Source organism: Schistocerca cancellata, chromosome 9 (assembly GCF_023864275.1).
Source record: "Schistocerca cancellata isolate TAMUIC-IGC-003103 chromosome 9, iqSchCanc2.1, whole genome shotgun sequence".
Classification (NCBI taxonomy): Eukaryota; Metazoa; Arthropoda; class Insecta; order Orthoptera; family Acrididae; genus Schistocerca; species Schistocerca cancellata.
The window spans coordinates 442,306,004-442,325,940 of NC_064634.1; the positions used below are offsets into that span (position 1 = coordinate 442,306,004).

At 46.2% G+C, this 19,937-nt stretch overlaps 1 protein-coding gene across 1 annotated transcript in view; it reads left to right on the top strand.

The window, feature by feature from the left end:
* Positions 1 to 3,069: 3,069 nt before the first annotated feature.
* Positions 3,070 to 19,937, top strand: part of LOC126100549 (fatty acyl-CoA reductase wat-like) — a 212,838-nt gene continuing 195,970 nt past the window's right edge. The window contains exon 1 of the mRNA XM_049911167.1: positions 3,070 to 3,165. The gene's annotated coding sequence lies outside the window, so the exon portion shown is untranslated. The remainder of the gene's footprint in view (positions 3,166 to 19,937) is intronic.

A 19,937-nucleotide genomic window follows, 5' to 3' on the forward strand; every position in this document is an offset into this window, starting at 1 on the left:
GGAGGAACAGAGAAAGAGCACATGTTTCGACAGGAATTTCTTGGATGCTTTTGTTTGGGGATTAGCATGATATCTGGTCTGTCAGTCTCAGGGTTAGAGCGGACACTTCTGTGTGGCTCGGCTGCTTCTCAGGCTTTCGCCAGTGTGGCGCATCCTGGCGGCCTGCACGGGTGGCGTTCTGTGTGGTCTAGTGGATGGCATATGCTTTGTGATCGAATGATTTTCAACAGTGTAATTACGTGTAATGGGTGTTTCATGATGCATGTTTGTAGTAAAAAAAAAGATCTATGCAATTACTTCTTTACAAGACTTGCATCTCCCCAAGCAGCAGAGAATGATGGGCAAGAGAGATCCAACCCCTGCAAACTGGATTTTTTTTTAGAGATAAGTAATATACCCTCTGCTATGTAATTGAATTTCCTGTCATGAGGTCCTTCTTCTCCAGCACAGAGCTGTCAATTTCCATGAAGGGGGGAGGGGAGGGGAAGGGAGGAAGCAGTGAGGGGTCCACCAAAGGGGGAGGGTTAATTAATCGATCAATTTAATTAAGTAGTCAATCGAATTGATACAGTGGGAGTTGGCTATTCGAATGACTCAGACCTGAAAGTGTGCTTTTATCAATGAGGGAGAGGATAGAGGTGGGTTGGAGGTTTCCTGAGGGGCTCTGAGGAAGAGGGGTAGGGAGGGAGTGGGGGAACAATAGGCTAAGGACCTGTCAATCAAAAGGAAGGATTATCCACAGGAGGTCATAACTTGTCAAGGAGAAGAGATCAATAGGTTTGTCTTTGAACGCATAGTTGTTCCTGTTGTAGGAAAACCACACTAACAAACCGCGCTCATGTTCTCTTTGTCCCACCACTCCTGCGATGCTGACATTAGCTGGATCAATTCAGCTTGTAAGCCGATCGTAAGAGCTAGACTCTCGTGGCGAATTCGATACGTCTTGCAGTTCCGTGGCGTACTGGTGATGTAATGGGCTTAATACCAGTGCTAACTTGGTAGCATCTGCCAAAATACCAGGAGAGAAAAATCTGGCCTCCACCTACGCAAACCACAAATCTGGATTGTGTGGCCAGAAAGCTGGTAGTCTTACAGCCAGTCGTGACACGGTGCACACGGCAGGGTTCGCGTCAGTCATTTTGCAATTCTCTTCTGTAAGCGGTCGTTAATCCAATGGTACTACGCACGTATATCACGTTAGAGTCACCAATTCGTCGACACAAGCTAAGCAGACGTTCGATTGTTAGAACCTGCGTGCACCTCATCGATGGAACCATACCACACAAAAACTCCTTCGAACAATATTAACATTAGCTATACTGACCACAGCCACAGGAGCAGAAAAGAATACGCGTATTGTTCTCTCGTTGAAACTAACTCAATATGCAGGGAGCAAAAACATCAGCACTGTCCCGTAATACGCACGAACTAACTGCAAACATGGAAGATGCAAAAACAAAAACACTTATATGTGTGGTGGCTGGCGCGCGAATTATTTGACGGCCCGGTTTCCAAACACTCGCAGACGACACGCGCGATACAACCCCACGTATCTGCACGATGTCTCCAGAAATATGAATACTAAAAAGTGAAAACGAGAGAGGAATAGTAGGCTACGTGGGGCTGAGTGGAAGCGAGGTTAGGTACAGTTTAAAACCCAACAAAGGGCTTAGACAAAAAAAGAAAGGAGCCTATCAGGAGTTTTGAGTTTTAAGAAAGAGAAAATTAATAGTTAAAGCATTTTTGCGGAGCTTGTCTATAAAGAGTTACGAATATTGTAATACACACGCGGAAAAACAAATCCAAACATGTTACTACCACAACAGTCAAAAACAAACTCTACTACAATGGTTTGTCACCATGTTTATCGCTGGACTAATAGTTTATGAAAGTGGTTTCGCTAGACTAATAGTTCATGAAATTGGTTATAGAGTGCACCACATTATAGCCAAAACAGCCCCCAGTTCAGTTCTACCCTGAGGTTCCATCTTGCCCCGTCCGTTTACTTCTGTCGACCCTACTCTATTTTGCTAAAATTATAATCGTTTCACACCATCATGCTGCTGCAATTTTAGTTGTTGAGATAATATAAATAAAGTTAATACCTCGTACTGAGGCATAAAACTTATCATTATTCCACGCTCCATGCAAATCAAACAGAAACCCACATATGCGGTATAATAAGCAATACCCTCTATGAAGAACTTCACGGTGATTCGCAGTATATAGATATTGATGAATTTTGATTAAATTGTTTTAGAATAAACTCTAGGAGTAGTAATGTACAGGCGCTAGCGACTACGGTGTCAAGCTCCCTTACATCAAACAACGATAAATGAAACAAAATTGGAGGCGCACTCATCCTCGTGATGCCAATTGAGGAGCTACTCGACCGGATAGTAGCGGCTTCGGTCAAGAATACCATCATAACGACCGGGAGAGCGGTGTGCTGACCCCACGCCCCTCCTATCCGCATCATCCCCGTAGGCCGCTCGTGACCTGACGACGGAGTGCTTTAACAATAAAAAGATTCATACACAGGCCAAATGTAAAGCTAACAACAGAAGTAAAGTAAATGAGATTTTAAATTCCATATTTACACGCGTGAACGTGCCGTGAAGTCGCACGTAACGATTCACGCGCTTTTACTACATTTAAAGACAGGGCCGATCAACGGAGGCCGGCCGGTGTGGCCGTGCGGCTCTAGGCGCTTCAGTCTGGAACCGCGTGACCGCTACGGTCGCAGGTTCGAATCCTGCCTCGGGCATGGATGTGTGTGATGTCCTTAGGTTAGTTAGGTTTAAGTAGTTCTAAGTTCTAGGGGACTGATGACCACAGATGTTAAGTCTCATAGTGCTCAGAGCCATTTGAACCATTTTTTTGATCAACAGAGTCTTGAAAAGTCGCACGTAATTTTTCTGCAGACGTACACATATTACACAGACTAGTTGTTTACTCAGATATGCTCAGGAGCGCGACCGAATAAGCGGGGGCAACGGCACGTGTCAACCGCGCAAGATACGTTAGCATACAATCAGTCGCTTCCCACGGCTGCTCGGCGCGAGTGCGTAAAGCTGCGTCGAACAGAAAGTCCGCTGCTTCGGGCACCGGCCAGTTGACGTCGTCTGCTCACGGGACAACTGCCGTCAGAGCCCGCGTTGCCAGGTGGGTCCTGCTAGCTGCCAGCTAAGTCAGCCGTCCGAAGGCGTGTTTACTTCAGCTAGTAAACGTCTCCGTCTTAGATTCGATTTTCGCTTGCAGATTACATTTGTAGGTTAAAGATAATTTCAGTGTCTTAAGCAGTCACTGTTTAAGGCGACCTTTGACGCCGATCGGTTATAGGCGCTTCAGTCCGGAACCGCGCTGCTGCTACGATCGCAGGTTCGAATCCTGCCTCGGGCATGGATGTGGGTGATGTCCTTAGGTTAGTTAGGTTTAATTATTTCTAAGTCTAGGGGACTGATGACCTGTTAAGTCTCATAGTGCTTAGAACCATTTGAACCATTTTTGAGTAGTCACTGTTTAGGACGTGGCAGTGTACAAAATTTTGTATAAAAGGCTTTGAATAGTTCACGTACTTGATTTTTCACCGTGGTTCGTAACGTACCAGCAGTACAAAAATATTTACAGGGTTTTCACAATTCATATTGTACACTTCTAGAGGTTGTAGAGTGTACTTAGTAGATCAAGCAACACATAGGAACCCATGTCCGGAAACTTCATGAACTACGCTACAGAGCGTCAAAGTTATAGGCGCCGGAGCCTGTAAATGTATGCACACTGAAGCGCCAAGGAAACTGGTATAGGTATGCGTATTCATATACGGAGATATGTAAACAGGTAGAATACGGCGCTGCGGTCGGCAACGCCTATATAAGACAACAAGTGTCTGGCGCAGTTGTTAGATCGATTACTGCTGCTACAGTGGCAGGTTATCAAGATTTAAGTGAGTTTGAATGTGATATGGGACCCATGATACATCTAGATACGAATCTGGCAGGTGACACGGACGTAAGGATCCTGTCTGATCACTTGCATCCATTCATGTCCGTTTTGCATTCTGAAGGACTTAGACAATTCCAGCAGGACAGTAAGACACCCCACACGTCCAGGGAAACCCGTTAGAGTTTAAACACTTTCGCTGGCCACCAAACTCCCCAGACATGAACATTATTGAGCATATATGGAACGTGCTGTTCAGAAGAGATCTTCAGCCCCTCGTACTCTTACAGATGTATGGATAGCCCTGCAGGATTCACGGTGTCAATTCCCTCCAGCACTACTTCAGACATTAGTCGAGTCCATGCCACGTCGTGTTGTGGCCCTTCTGCGTGCTCGCGAGGACCCTACACGATATTAGGCAGGTGTGCCAGTTTCTTTGGCTCTTCATTGTATATGCAGGATGATTTACTGATGATTTTGCAAATTTTCTAGGTTAATGGAGAATGTACGAATTTGAAGTAAGGGTCCCTGTACCGAAAACGAAGGAGTCGAACGTTATGAGCGAAAACCATTCTGGCACCTCTGACCGTGGAATATATTTAATGGTACTGTTGTTGCTAAGATTGTAGAGTAGGAAACGTACGGACGTGATAGCTTGGACGAAAACAAGGAAAAAAATCCAGTAAGCTTGGGTTCTAAAATACATACCTGAGGAGCTATGAGTACTTGTTCATCTTCGCTACTTTGAAACACATCCTCTCTATTGAACAAATGCACGTAGCTCTTAAGGTATGCATTTTAGAGCCCATGTTTGCTGGACATTGTTTCTTGTCTTGGTCCATGTTACCACCTCTGGAAGTTGCCTGCCATACAAACAAAGAAAGTTTGTAGCATCATCACGAAATCACCTTGTTTATACACACATTTACAGGCGCCGGCGCCTATAACTTTGACGCTCTTAGCGTCGTTGGATGACGTTTCCGGACATGAATTCCTATGCAGAACTAGATCCATTAACTCCCATCTGCAACCTCTATAAGTGTATAATATGAATTGTCAAACAACCTGTTCGAAGTAAATTTCTATCAGCGCATATTATCGATAGAAAATGTAAGTCAAAGCCGGCCGGAGTGGCCGTGCGGTTCTAGGCGCTACAGTCTGGAACCGAGCGACCGCTACGGTCGCAGGTTCGAATCCTGCCTCGGGCATGGATGTGTGTGATGTCCTTAGGTTGGTTATGTTTAAGTAGTTCTAAGTTCTAGGGGACTGATGACCTCAGAAGTTAAGTCCCATAGTGCTCTTTTTTTAATGCGGAATTCAAGAATATCTCACAATAGTTCAAAGTGCTCGGAGTACATTCTTCAGTTCTCTTAGCTGCAGTAAGTATCGCACTTCAGAGATGTGTTGGTGTACCATTGTAAGGGTAATATTGTTCTTAAAACAATCGAACAACTCTTCTTCCAGTCGGAATCGAACCCTCTTATCACCGAGTCGAGTACCAGTGCACAGGAATGCGTTAGCGAACTCGGCCACAGAGGCAGGTTCAACACCTTCTGTCATTATGAAATAAAATCCCATTAACTTATAGAATTGCGCCTACATCTTCCTGATAACCTCATCTCACCTTCGTCGTAGCACTACATTCTTACTATGTTTCTTTTCCGCTGCAGTGTGGACTGCATTCACCGCCTGGCCCGTTACGAGTGCGTGTTAAGTGCTGGGCATGAGGCTACAGCCTCCAGATGTGACTCTATCAACCATTTATATGAATGCATAGTGTCTGCTCTTTCGGACATGTCCGCATTCACATAACTGATCCGCCTAGATGGGCAGTGGATCCACCTTCTTCAGTTCCGATGCACAAATACGTCCGACTTCCTGCGGGAATCTCAGAGTAGCGAGCATAGAGGACATGGAACAGGGACAGACGATGGATGGCGCTAGGTGGGAACGCGGCTGTGAGGCGTGCCGATTTGGACCGTGCAGATGTGATGTTCAGGCGGGCGCAGAGGATAACGCACCTGCCTTGTAAACAGTCTGCATTAGGCAGTGGCGCGGCACGGACCTGTTGTCCTGGCAGCGGGCGCGCGTGGGAGAGGAAGTGTTTACACGGCTGATAATAGCGCGTGTTGTTGTTTGAAGAGATCGCCATGGCCCAAAATTTTTGAAAGACTACGCTCCAATTTACGTTTGACAACGACTATGCCAGTACCAAGACTTTTGAGAGTGTTATTTGACGGAAGAAGTTCGTTTACCTGCTACAGATCAAACGGGATGCATCTATCCATTATAAGCAGCACAACATACGTCAAGATGACAGATGAAGCTGCATGTGAAAGAACTATGGCCGATGCTCAAAGGGGATTTAAATTCCACAGCCTGATGGCCATATCAGCGATGCACCAGTAGCTCCTTCAGGCTTGGGAGTGAGGGTCACTCGGATCTTTGAACTGCCGTTTGAGCTACCAGAATCGATGGTTATCGAATCGCTGCGACCATATGGAACGGTACTCAGTTATATGCCTGAACGCTGAAAGGTAACGCTGGTGGGGACTTTTTAATTGATTGATTGTGTTGGCGAAATTTTAGTGTTCTAACAACATTTATTTTTTCTTTAAAACATACATAAATTGTGCTAAACGAGTTATTGATTGAGTACCGTAAACAACTAACAGTTTATTCAAGACTACACTGGACAAGGATCGTGGGTGGCAGATGCAGTATAACTAGTGAAGTGAGTCAAGTACTCTGGCCCTAAAAATGTGGATTACGCAATCTGAATTGATCTATATTTACTGTGAAAAACAGTCTTGATAACAATTTATTGTTTACGGTGACCGGCTTCGGCCACTACTGTGGTCATCTTCAGACCTCCAAGTCGTATACAAAGCTTTGGCTCAAATGCCTCTGAGCACTATGGGACTTAACTTCTGAGGGCATCAGTCCCCTAGAACTTAGAACTACTTAAACCTAACTAACCTAAGGACATCACAGACACCCATGCCCGAGGCAGCATTCGAACCTGCGACCGTAGCGGTCCCGCGGTTCCAGACTTAAGCGCCTAGAACCGCTCGGCCACCACGGCCAGCTACAAAACTTTAATTAGAGGGCTACATACATTAAAGAAAATAGATAAAGCTATAAAGCTATAAAACGATGAATTACCAATGAGTAAGTACCTCCTTCTGGTGGTAAATAACTACTGGAGAAACCAGTGCACATCTAACTATATATAATGGAGGCTCCACCCACTTCTGACGGAATGATGTCATTACTAACCAATTGGTTATAGGTCGAATAACAATGGAAAATTTCTTAATTAAAAGAACATTGTCAAGAAAGGAAATTAAACACACACTAAACTTAGTTTGTTCAACAGGTATTGTCAATTAAGAAGCGTTAAAAATATTTAAACATGTAGGATAAATGAAATTCGTTTTGACAGTACATGGGTTGCCCTCTCAATGACTGTTAGTGAACCATTTGGAACCACTGGTTGCCATGGTGAAGTTGGACGCCGTTCCAAAGATGTGGCAGCAGGCTTCTTTCCACTGATGTTGTAAAGTCGATAGGCAAACTAGTGGTTGCCATGGTGAGGTTAAACGCCAGTCCAAATATGTGGCAGCAGGCTTCTTTCTAACGAAGGTGTTGCGAAAGTGCAAAGACTGTCATGTCAGACGATGTACTACTGAGCAGCAACATGTCTTTATTGAAAAGATTTTCAATGAGTAGGCTGCAATAATCGTTAACTGACATGTGTAGTACATGCTGCACAGATCTGGTGTAATAAGAGACTTCCATTTACATAGATAATAACTCTTACAGATCAATACAGAGGGAAAAAAAAGGAATCGACAGGGCACAGTAGTTGTGCATATTTATGAAATATTGTCTATGAAGTTCATATGTAGATTACATTATTTTCTTTTTTTTACATGTGACAATTTTAAAAAGTCATTGCTATATCTTTTTTTTTGCATGCCAGTCTTATAAACAAATAAAAATAATAAAAATGGAAGGAATTTAAAATTGTAATTCTATGATCCGTAGTGTCAAAAATAAAGGGATGTGAATTAGCAACATGTTGTCTTAAAGCAAACATTCTAAAAACAGATAGTCAGTCATAAAATAATGTTTGGCGAAATAAAATTACGAAGTAAAGATAAAATATTTCTTAAAGGTCTTAATAATTTAAAAAAACGGACAGACGAGTGAACATTTTAAAGCAGATCGTCAAAAAGCTCAAAAAAAATGTTTGTCTTTGAATTCAAGTTGCTCATTTAAAACACATAACGGTTTACTTTTGTGAAGTGAATAGATTTCCATTTCTTGTACAGTATTTAGCAGTAGTCCAATTGGTACAGTATGTAATATTTTCAAATTGTTAGAAATGCAACACTCAGAACGATGTATCCATCAAGGTGTTGACCAAATATTGATTTGGTACGTGCAGTACCAGTATGTTCCTTAAAACGTGTTAGAAAGTTACGGCCAGTTTGGCCAATATACTGTTTCTCACAGTCATTACATGGTATTTTGTAAACGCCTGACTTTTGGTATATATTTTATTCGTCAATTGTGTGTTTCATTTTCATCTGTAGTGGGTTATTGGTTTTGAATGCTATTGTCACACTTGTATTCTTAAATAATTTATTTATTTTATCTGAAGAATTGACACAACTGCGGAATTCTGACGCTTCTAAGTCCTTTCCTAACACGATCTCCTGTTTTTTCCTTTCCTGTGTGTCTTGCGACCAGTACGTGCTAAGGAATTCGTTCTTAAATTAGTGGTAGGAGCGACAACTCTCCGCAACTCCGCGCATATGTTCTGCAATCGACCCTTCTAAGAAACCACAGATAAACTGGAGCTTGTACTTCAGTGGCCAAGATTCTAGCAGCACGTGATCGTACTGTGCCATCCAGGTCTTTGGATGTAATGCGTTGTTTGCCGCCTTGTAGACTTGAAAATTCTGGATGGTCAAGAAAAGTCTGTGGTCGAAAGGTTCGACGTATCCGCCGTACGAGTTCTCCCTCTCGTCTGCAGCGCGTGATTCCATGTATCCGTGCCCAAACGATCCTCGTACACTGTTATGGTATCTCCTCGTGTTGTCAGATTCACGTAATAACGTTTCTGACCTCCGCAGACGTGTATAATTGTTTTCCGGCTCTGTCTCTGACATGCTGCGTGTTACCGACGGAGCGTGTCCTACTACGCTTTTCACCGCGGCAGGAGCATATTCCTGCTGCATTCGACCATGTGCAGGGGGTGTGTCCCCATATAGCGGTTCGGCGAGTCGCAAAACATTTTCTTCACTTCTGTGATGCTCTCGATGGCGCTCGACCGGACGAGATTGTGTTTGCAATTGTGCGATCCGCTCATGTGCCTGCCAAACGTCCTTAGTCAACTCGCTTAGTTGCGTGGCGACTCGGGTTTGCTGATCTTTAACTTCAGAGATTTCGGCCTGGTTGATTTCTGTCTGTTCGATTCGCTTCGCAGCCTCACTCATTTTTTCCTGCGTTTCTCGATCTATTTTTTTGCCTAGCTTTTGGAAAGTTGCAAGTGCCTATTTTGTCTTACACACCTCAGTTCTTGCCAGTTTTTGTTCTTTTTCCACTGATGCGTCCTTGCGTGCTACTTGCACTCCCGATCGCGCTGGCTTGGCAACGCGCTTCGCCTGGTCCGCGACCTCACGCGTTTCTACTGTTGTTTTCTTGACGTTCTCTAACTCTTCTTGGTTTCCTGTGACCTTTTTCTTGACTCCATCTATACCCTCTGTGACCGTTCTTATGACTAATTTGTCTCTTTCCTCCTCTTCCGCCGGCCGGGGTGGCCGAGCGGTTCTAGGCGCTACAGTCTGGAGCCGAGCGAGCGCTACGGTCGCAGGTTCGAATCCTGCCTCGGGCATGGATGTTTGTGACGTCCTTAGATTGGTTAGGTTTAAGTAGTTCTAAGTTGTAGGGGACTGATGACCTTAGAATTTAAGTCCCATAGTGCTTAGAGCCATTTGAACCTCCTCTTCCTCCCGTCTATTTTTCTCTGCTTCTTGCCTCTTCCTTTCTGCGTCTTGCACGAAATGCATGAGAGCCTCAAACTGAGATCCACAGCTAACACCTCCTGGACTAGATGAATGAGATTCTATCATTCCGTTTTCGTTCGTGATTCTGGTCTGCCAGTCTCACTGATGGTGCTTCTCGTACCAGCAGCGCCTACATTTCGTTCTGCTGCGGCCTCCCGTTCACTTTCGTCACCTGACTGAGACTTGTCGTCATACTCTGCAGGTTCTACGTTCGACATTTCTGCCCGGTCTGCAACAGCATTTACCCGAAAATCGCGTGTAATATCTGCCTGGTCACCGCTAATAATTTGACGTGGATCCATGGTTAACAAAACGCAATTACATCCGCTACTCTGTAGCAAATGTGCCTTGCTTCTTGTAAGCATGCACTCTAATTTGAACCAAACAAATTTAATCACTACACGTTCGTAAGCCACACAGATTCTAGTCTAAATTACGCTCCCGTGAACTACTGATTCTAATTCCTGACAACAATTCAGATACAACTCGCTTGTTTGTACTCATAAACGAAAATCTCAGTCCTAACAAATCAGCACAATGTCGTTCCCCATCAGAAACAAACAATCAAGTGACACAGAAGTCACAACCATAATATGAAAATACACACATACAATAATTAAGTATTAGTACTATGTCTATGCGCCAGCAAAGCGAATCAACTCTACCAAATGCACCACATTAAACATGTGAAACAGAAACGTCACTAGGCAATGCTATCTACTATCTGACGGTCACAGAAGGTGCCACAAATTCAAAATTCTGTGCAAGGGACGTCAAATTGAATAACTACGCTAGGTGCCATCAATCTGAGATCCTTAAATGGGACACCCCAATGAAACGCAATCCTAGTGGGGACTGTTTAAATGATTGATTGTGTTGGCATAACAAAATTTATTTTTTCTTTAAAACAGACATAAATTATGCTAAACAAGATATTGAGTGAATACTGTAAACAACTAACAGTTGATTCAAGAGTACACTGGATAAGGATCATGGGTGGCAGAGACAGCACAACTAGTGGAGTGATTCAAGTACTCTGGCCCTAAAAATGTGGATAATGGATTGATCAAATCTACTGTAGCTTCTCTAAATAGGTGCAGCTGAGAGCAAGTGGCGATTGAGATCCGTACGCCCTGGAGTGGCAGTACGTTGCCCTGCTTGCTTCGTGCGGTGATGTAACTTGCAGCTGGCGGGATGTGTGCGGTGGAGGTGAGATGTGGAAGCGGAACCTGTGAATCGATCGCAGTCACGAAAGAAATGCATAAATCTCACGGTCTGGCGATCAGCCAGACGGAACGCAATTTGCTCTCCACCAGAGCCCTGAAATTGCGGCAGATTTCACTTTGTGACACACCCATTCGCTGGTCGTACCAAGTACCAGTTTGGCTCACTTATATGATAGAGTGCACAAGGATACCAAACATCAAGACTGGTAAACGAAAATCGAATAAGTGTGTCCTCGGCAAACAAGTAGTCCGAGACGTTTGAAGTCACACTGTTGGTACATAAGAACTCCACCACAGGCTCCACAATCTAAACTACTCGCAAGTGAAGTCAGTCTCAGGACAGGTCCGAAGTACCAACCACACATGCCAGAGATCGACCAGAAGTGCTTTCCAGACCAAAGTCCTTCGCCCGCATGTTTTGCACCATCCCAGGAAAAAATTCCGTTTTCCCACAAAGTGCACGAACGACACCGCCTGCACCCCATCTTGAGCCAATCACAGGGCTTTAGAGGTGCTAAATCTCCCCTCCCACACAACAGCACAAACTCATATCGAACCAGGGCAAGAGTTCAGAAACCTGCATCTCTGAAAAAAAAAAAACCGCCAATTACTGGCTTTTTTAAAGTTTTTTCAGAGGGGGAAGTTGATTTTCTCTGAAGTCGTGTCACTTCCCACAGCAAAAAGTGAACAGATACAATTTTAAAGATCTTTATCTAAATCGCCTGTGATTTGGATCTTGTTATTCCTAGCTATGAGGCGTTAAAGATTCTATCTCTAAAAGTTTCTCAGACACAAGGTTTTCCTTATACAACCAAGGCGGTCAGGATAAATGGTTCACTGGCCTACTTACTATTGGCTAACACAAATACTTGTGAATTTTTATAATGCTTGGCTCAGCACACAATGCCTGGTTTACGACTCCACTGTGCAGACGCATTCCTTCAGACCGTCATCGCCAGCACAGGCTTCGGCTGGCGCCACGGCAGTATCGCGGCATTGCTCTGCTGGAGACATGTCTCGACGAGGGGCTGCCGTGTTGGCTCTGTACTGCTGTGGGTCTGTCCGGAAAGATTTACTAAGGGATGGGCTCACCGCCAGTCGCTTTAAACTCCCAACATGCCGTTTCTATGAGCTAAGAACCATAATCATACCTCATGCTTTTAGCGCTCTACAAGGCTCCGTCAACGTCTGATTAGGCCATAAACTTTCTAGAGTCTCGCTCAAGATGTGTCAGGTTGTAATAAAATATTTAATAATTTTCCGTATGTGAAAAAATGGGTGAGAGAGTAACTTGTCCTTTCTCAACGCTGTGCGAGTTTTAACACATATCTCGTGCTAAATGGCGTCCTTCAGGGTGCATCGTCCTTAACAAACGTCTTTCATATTTATGTACTGGAGGACGTATAGATATTGTGATTTACGATGTCCAGCCGCAGACATGTTCTGGTTGTTGTGGAGAAGGACGTAGCCTCTCGGAGAGCACACAACACCGCACCATGCAACTGCCACATGGAGAAGGGTCACAGCGAGAAGTTCCCACACAGCTGCCGATGACGTACATGTCGGTGGCCTGCCGGGAGGTGTTGCCAAGTATGGAACGTGACACAGATGTGTTGATACAAGAGCAGACTGAGTTAGGGGAGCATGGAGGTGACAACACAGTGGATGCCCCTGTATCCACCACAAGGCAGATGAGAGAGGAACCTTCTGCATCCTCATAAGCAGCACGTGGCTTGGAAGTGGAGACTGTGGTGGCAGCAACAGACCATTGAGCGCCCGATTAACAATGTGAGGCATCGCCTATGGCGGCAGAGGGCAGGGCCCACAAACAACGATTGCCGAAGCGTCCTCCCCTAGCGCAGGGGACACAGAAGTTATTCGAGCCGAAATGACGTGCCTTTAGAGGACGTTGAAAGGATTCGTTCAGATGGTGACTAGATGTTCTGCCCTTCAGACGGTCCCTCTTTATTGACACCGACTAACCCGGTACTGCCGACAGAGGAGTCAGTGACAGTGTCCCAGCATCCACATCAAAATGCAGCAGCGGTTGTTTCTGGGGGATTGATGACGAATGTGGCTGGGAAAACCAGTCCAGATACCGGAATTGGCACCCCCACTTGACGACAGATCACTTGCAGGATGCACACCATAGAACGAAAACAACAGAGGGTATCCTGTTGGTGGGCACTGTCTGAACATGAATAGTGGACTAATACCTTTGGAGTTTACAATGACATGACACGAGTATGACGATGGCAACGGTCCAAGCATGTAAGGTGGGAACAGTGAACATTGGCACCTCACGATGGCTTGTGATGATGCAACTTTTTCGGACATGATGTACGCCACGGGTGAGGATATTCTGATGGTGCAGGAAATCTGCAATGCTCCTTTCCGGACGTGCGTGGTTACAACACATACCTAGCGCCAACTCCAGACATAGGACGTGACACGGCGATATTAGTCTGGGAAGAAATTATAGTGTGTGACCTCGGTTATCTCCCTTTGGTCCGGATCTGACAGTCGATGGGCGAGTGCGCAAACCTACTCGGAGGAGACTGCACCCCTATTCCATGGCAGATATGATCACATCTTGGTAGGGGGAGTTTTTAATCCTGTTTTCACACCGAAGGATCAAATTTCGAAAGTTATCTCCTGCTATGCATTGGACACAATCTGCCGAGAAATGACACTAATGACACGCGGGAAAAGAACCACGAGCAGCGTCTTTTACGTCTTTTACTAGTCACTCGGCGAGGCAGATGGGTCGAATTTATGTTTCTGACGGATTAAGAGATCACGTGTTGGCTGTTTAGCTGTTGAACGTTGACCCACAGTTTTTACGGATCACCTTGCATATTTATGCACGTTGACCCTTCCACGGCAGCGCGTCTGGCGGAGCAGTAGTTCGTGGAAACTTAATTCATCCTTATTGCTGGATCCAGAATGTCACCAGCGGATCGAAGAAGCGTTGCAGACATGCATTCGCCACATCCCGATGCACCGTACGGTTCTTTCATGGTGGCAGCAATTTGCAAAATCGGCGATCCGAAAAGGTCTCATAACGAATGGCAAGGAAAAAGCGAGGTGCCTCCGAAATAACTACGAGGGTGAGTCAAATGTAAACATTAAATATTTTTTAAAAATATTATTCATTGTGCGGAAGTGTTACAAAGCTGTATCACTTTTCAACATAATCTCCCCCACGCTCAATGCAAGTACTCCAGCGCTTACAAAGTGCATAAATTCCTCTACAAAAAAATTCTTTTGGTAGTCCGCGCAACCACTCATGCACCGCGTGTCAGCTGCCGTGGCACCTATCTTGCAGACACTTTGTGAAACTGGAGCACATCATATACAATGTGGTGTGCTGACTCACGACTAATCTGTAAGCATGCTGCAATGTCATTCAGTGTCACTCGGCGGTTTTCCTTCACTATGGCTTCAACTGCTGCAATGTTTTGTGGAGTCACAACTAAGTTCTAACCTAAGGACATCACACATATCCATGCCCGAGGCAGGATTCGAACCAGCGACCGTAGCGGTCTCGCGGTTCAAGACTGCAGCGCCAGAACCGCGCGGCCACTTCGGCCGGCATAAATTTAAGGTTTTCATTTGACTCACCCTCGAACATGGTGCTCCGTGACCTGTCCACCAGGCCTCCATCGCCCGAGCGTCAAGAGGAAGTCCATTGCATTCAGAAATGCATTTTATCGATCACGAGACACCGATTGGTGGGACTTTCGATTCGTGCTCGGTGCTTGGACAACGTCGATGGAGAACGTATTTGCATGCATCCCGTGTCCAGGGGACATGATCGTAGTGCTCTATGGCGGTGATGATCGACCCTTGATGTCACAACAGGACATTTATGCTGGGTTTTTGGTGCGTTCTTTTTCACCGGGACGCCGACAGACTATCGAATAGGAGAAGACATCTTGCGCCTGATGCAAATGGGAGTGGGTGGTACGGATGCAGAAGCGTTATTGGAACCCCTAACGGAAGGTGACGCTCGGATGGTACTCACGAAGGGTGCGGTGCATAAATCCGCTAGTCCAGATTGGTTGACACTTTAATGTTATCGCGAATTTGTAGATATAATGACGTTCAAGTGGGTGTTGACGTACAATGTGTTATTGCCCCCTGACACGGACGTCCCGTCGCGGTTCATAGCGGAATAACTATACCAATACCGAAATTGGCAGGGAGTGCCAGCGCCCTTCACTTTCGACGGCTCACGATGCTCAGTACTGACTACAAGACCTCTGCCCCAGTGTTGGCGGCAAGGATCAAGACTGTAATACTCGTATTTAAGATATTATCACGAGACAAGGCTAGACTAGGGGTTCGGAACCAAATCCATTATATCCTAGGTGAATACCGTGATATCATTGCCCTGATGTCCACCCCGATGGCTGAGTGGTCAGCGTGACGGATTGCCGTCCTACGGGCCCGGGTTTTATTCCCGGCTGGGTCGGAGCTTTTCTCCTCTCAGGGACTGGGTGTTGTGTTGTCTTCATCATCATTTCATCCCCATCCGGCGCGCAGGTCGCCCAATGCGGCGTCGAATGTAGTAAGACCTGCCCCAAGGCGGCCGGACCTGCCCCGCAAGGGGCTTCTCGGCCAATGATGCCAAACGCTCATTTCATTTCCATTACCCTGATGAAAGCGTGTCGCATGCGAGAGGCTTTCGTAGCCATGAGTTTTGATCGTGTCTTTGACAGGACCAATAATGATTTCCTAGACTCGACCATGTGGCTCATGGCGATACCTGAGGATTTTAGTACCGTCCTCAAGCGCCTCCTTCGCGGCGCTCCTTCGACAGTGAGAGTCAGTGGCAGGGAGACAGGAACGATTCGTGTTTGCAGCTCAGTTAGGCAAGGATATTCCTTGCTGATGGTGCTGTTTGCAATAGCGCTCGAACCATTGATGCAGGCTCTTAGACGGACTTTTACAGGCGTCCGAGGCCATGCGAATTCCTTCGCGTGCCGTGCATATGCCGACGTCTTGATAACAGTCGTCCCGTCGGAGAACGATGTACGTAAGGTGGTTGTCCTTCTTACTGCATATGGCGAAGCGACGGGTAGCAGGGTCAACATGTGGAAAACCAAGATACGTACATCGGACGGGGGCTGGACGCTCTACACAATCCGTTTACGACGGAGGATATCATGTGATGCTTACGAATTTCGTTCACCCAATCACTAAGGCAATCAGCGGCGGCGAGCTACCGGCGTCTGCTGCAGCACGTTCGACTGCACATACGCAACAATTCACTCCGAACACACGACTTGCTCCAAAGGGTGGAATACACTAATGTTCATCTTGCCTCACGACTGCCACACCTGGCAAAGATACTGCCAATGCCACATGGTATTGTTGACAGGTTAATGGCGGCCTTTGGATACTATGTCAGCCACGGGATGCTGTTTAAGGTCAAATACGATACTTTAACTTTCCCACACCAATCTGGAGGACTTAATCTCACGACCGGGCGAGGTGGCGCAGTGGTTAGCACACTGGACTCGCATTCGGGAGGACGACGGATCAATCCCGCGTCCGGCCATCCTGATTTAGGTTTTCCGTGATTTCCCTAAATCGCTCCAGGCAAATGCCGGGATGGTTCCTTTCAAACGGCACGGCCGACTTCCTTCCCTAATCCGATGAGACCGATGACCTCGATGTTTGGTCCTTTTCCCCAAACAACCCAACCCAACTTAATCTCACGAACGTGTGGAACAACGCTCGCCCTTTATTCCTTTGAGGGACGCTTCGGACCTGGAACCAAAGGCAACACGCCATCACGTCGGCGATCCTGGACGTTCATCGGCTGGGGTGGCCGAGCGGTTGTAGGCGCTACAGTCTCGAACCGCGCGACGGCTACGGTCGCAGGTTCGAATCCTGCCTCGGGCATGGATGTGTGTGATGTCCTTAGGTTAGTTAGGTTTAAATGGCTCTGAGCACTATGCGACTTAACTTCTGAGGTCGCCCAGAACTTAGAACTAATTAAACCTAACTAACCTAAGGACATCACACACATCCATGCCCGAGGCAGGATTCGAACCTGCGACCGTAGCGGTCACGCGGTTCCAGACTGAAGCTCCTAGAACCGCACGGCCATCCCGGCCGGCAGGTTTAAGTAGTTCTGAGTTTTAGAGGACTGATGACCTCAGAAGTGCTCAGAGACATTTGAATTTTTGACTGATCTGGCGAGATGTCCATAGCCTCCCCTTGCCACGGCAGCGAGATCTTCTTGGTATACATTAACTAACCGAAGACAGTCACTCGCCGATGATTGTACGACATTCACGTGGTAGATTCCCCACTCTCTCTTACACGTGGCATGTAGGACACCGACGCAGTGCGGTGAAGCGAAGGATGTTTGACGGCTGATGCAACGCATCACGGCTCTCCTCCAATGCACCGACGACTCCACGATCACGACAGACGCTTTAATTTTTCCCGAAGCGTTCTTTTTCCCCTCCCAGAAAACGTCGGCAATCGGCTGGATTCGAGGACACGCATCGCACTACGAGCTCTCGCGGAAGCACGATATCAGACATGGACTATTGGCTCTATCTACTAGAACAACATGAGATCATCCGAAGTCATTCTAAACAGAAAACGCACTTTGCGCACTTTCTAGGCAGGATGTTCCATCATCTCCCCCCCTCCCCTCGAAGCGATAGTGACTATCAGGTTTAAGTAGTTCCGCGGGCTAGGGTATTCGCGCCAATGAAGCGACAGCCCTACATTTCTTTCCTTTCTTTTTCATATGTGATCGAATTTTTCCTGGGATATTAAAATTAAAATAAAATAATAAAAAAAGAATTAAAAAAATGTGCAATGTTTTCTTCGTGGCCGCCGCTGTGAGCGAGTGATTCTAGGCGCTTCAGTCCGGAACCGCGCTGCTGCTACGGTCGCAGGTTCGAATCCTGCCTCGGGCATGGATGTGTGTGATGTCCTTAGGTTAGTTAGGTTTAAGTAGTTCTAAGTTCTAGGGGACTGATGACCTCAGATGTTAAGTCCCATAGTGCAAAGAGCCATTTTTTTTCTTCCCGCTGCCTCTCCATTATCCTTTTAGGGGACGATTATTGAAATACAGGGATATGTAAACAAGCAGAATACGGTGCTATGATCAGTAAACACCTATATAAGACAACAAGTGTCTGGCGCAATTGTTAGATCGGTTACTGGTGCTACAATGGCAGGTTATCAATATTTAAGTGAGTTTAGTGTTATAGTCGGCACACGAGCGATGGGACACAGCATCTCCACGTTAGCAATGAAGCGGGGATTTTGTCGTGCGACCATTTCACGAGTGTACCATGAATATCAGGAATCCGGTAAAACATCAAATCTCCGACATCGCTGCGGTCGGAAAGAGATCCTGCAAGAACGGGACCAACGACGACTGAAGAGAATCGTTCAACGCGACAGAAGTGCAGCGCTTCCGCAAATTGCTGCAGATTCCAGTGCTGGGCCATCAAAAAGTGTCAGCGTGCGAACCATTCAACGAAACATCATCGATATGGGTCTTCGGAGCCGACGACCGATTCGTATACCCTTGATGACTGCACTACACAAAGCTTTACGCCCCGCCTCGGCCCGTCAACATCGACCTTGGACTGTTGATGACTGGAAGCACATTGCCTGGTCGGAGGTGTCTTCGTTTCAAATTGTATCGAGCTGATGGACTTGGGCAATTCCGGCAGGACAATGTGACACCCCACGCGTCCAGAATTGCTACAGTGTGGCTCCAGGAACATTGTTCTGAGTTTAAACACTTCCGCTGGCCACCAAACTCCCCAGTCATGAACATTATTGACTACATCTGGGATGCCTTGCGACGTGCTGTTTAGAAGAGATGTCCATCCCCTCGTACCCTTACGGATTTATGGACAACCCTGCAGGTTTCGTGGTGTTAGTTCCCTGCAGCACTACCTCAGATATTAGTCGAGTCTATGCCACGTCGTGTTGCGGCATTTCTTGCTGCACGCGGAGGTCCTACACGATATTAGGCAGGTCTACGTGTTTTCATTGGCTCTTCAGTGTATATTTAAGCATTTTGCTTTGGTATCAGTAACAAATCAAGTTATTTGAAAAAGAACCCCAATGGGTTGTCACCCACAGACGATGGTCCTGCAGCTCCGAGTAAGTGCGCTGGCATGCGCGACAGCGGCACCTCCCATCCGTCGTCAAAGTGATGTTGTGAAGCGTCGTCACATGTCCGGTACTCCGTCGAAGAAGAAGCTGAGTTATGTTGGATACTTTGGGCTTGTTGATTACCACTGGAAGCAGTTTCATAGTCTGTTCGACGGAATCCCAGAGCGGTACGCAAGTTGTACGCCATCCTGAAATATCCAACACATAATACAGTCTTGCCAATGCCTGCCACCTATAATAAGGATGTCGATATATACTTTATAAAAATAGTTGCAAGTAGAAACAGTGAAATATGAACAGTGCTTCCAGCAAAAGCGTTTTCGTTATCACTTACGTGAGGGTAATAAATATGTGTCAATATTGTACAGCGTATCGAAATCAGTTGCAGCCATATGTCGATCCACTCTCTGCAGGCCTATTACCTCTTGTATTGTTCTTAGGTGTGTGTGAAGTGAAAGTCAATTACAATGAGGTACGTGGGAACCACTTCGACTGCGTTATCGGGTAAACACGATTAAAGGAACTC